This window comes from Endocarpon pusillum, assembly GCF_000464535.1.
Source record: "Endocarpon pusillum Z07020 unplaced genomic scaffold scaffold4332, whole genome shotgun sequence".
Lineage (NCBI taxonomy): Eukaryota > Fungi > Ascomycota > Eurotiomycetes > Verrucariales > Verrucariaceae > Endocarpon > Endocarpon pusillum.
In genome coordinates, this window is record NW_006916420.1 from 2,010 (window position 1) to 3,335 (window position 1,326).

The following is a 1,326-nucleotide window of genomic DNA, read 5'->3' on the forward strand; positions in this document are numbered from 1 at the left end:
AGAATTAATTAGTATAAGATACTAGGTTTTAATAAAAATAAAAAATAGAAAAGTTCTAAAACCTGAATTCTTTAATAACTTATAAATTACTTAGGATATAAGTCTTAAACAAGACTTTCCTAAGAGTCTATAAATAGATTTATATTATATGTCATTTATAAAGTTATATCTTTTATACTAATAAAGTAAATATCAAAAATATTTCTGAAAACTAATACTTTTTAATCTTTTTTAATTCTCTTTAATTAATAATAATCTTATTAATTTGAAAACTACATATTTAGATAAAACTTTACTAGGGCTTTTAAATAATACTGTTTATAGATATCTAACTCTTATAATTAGTCTAATATAGCTAATTTAAATTTTACTTATATAATTTACTTTTAATGTTCTTAACACTAAGGCTGTAGCAGACTCCTATAATTTTGATGTTTCTAATGCCAAGGCTGCAGAAATAACCTTATTGCTAAACGCGAGTACCTCTTAACGCTAAACTCTATAAGGAAGGATGCCTATGACAGAGGTTAATCAGGGTCACAAGAGATAGTTTACTAATCAATATATATTCTTAATAAAATAGATAATTTTTATATTCTAATAAACTATTATTATAATATTATTAAGACTTTTTTTATTATAAATTATGTAATCTTTAATCTTTCTTTATAATTTATTTCTATTTTGATAAGTCTTCTTATTATGTCTTTAATTATATTATCCCCTGTGTTACTAAATAGGCCTTCTTTCTTATTGAGATAGCGTTGCCGTGATTTAAGCTTAAATTAGTGTCATAATTTTGCTGCAGCCTTGGTATAAAGAATATTAAAATCTAATGTTACTTAATAACTTAAATCACTAATAAAAGGCTAATTATTAGTAATATAATTTTATAAATTACGTTATTTAATAGCTCTTAAAAAGCTCTATCTTTTAATAGTCTTAGAAGCTTTCCAACTAATCTTGTAAAGAGAATATTAGCAAAAATCTATTTTTGTAATTTTTTTTAATAATTAAAATCATTAATAAAACTCTAATTATCTTAGCTATAAGAATGCAACTTTGTTTTTTAGAAACTTCTATAATATCTGTTTTTTATAATGATTTTAAACTTTTATTTAAAGCTATAATTTAATAGAAAAGTCTAAAAACTCTATATTATATTTATTCTTATATTCTATTTTTCTATATTTATATATATATTTATATAAGATTCTTATAATAAATCTAATAAATAAAGAAGATAAAGAAGTCAAAAATAGAATAGATTCTTTCTCTAATAATATAAGTTCTAATAATCCTTATAAATGAATTTTTAATAATTAA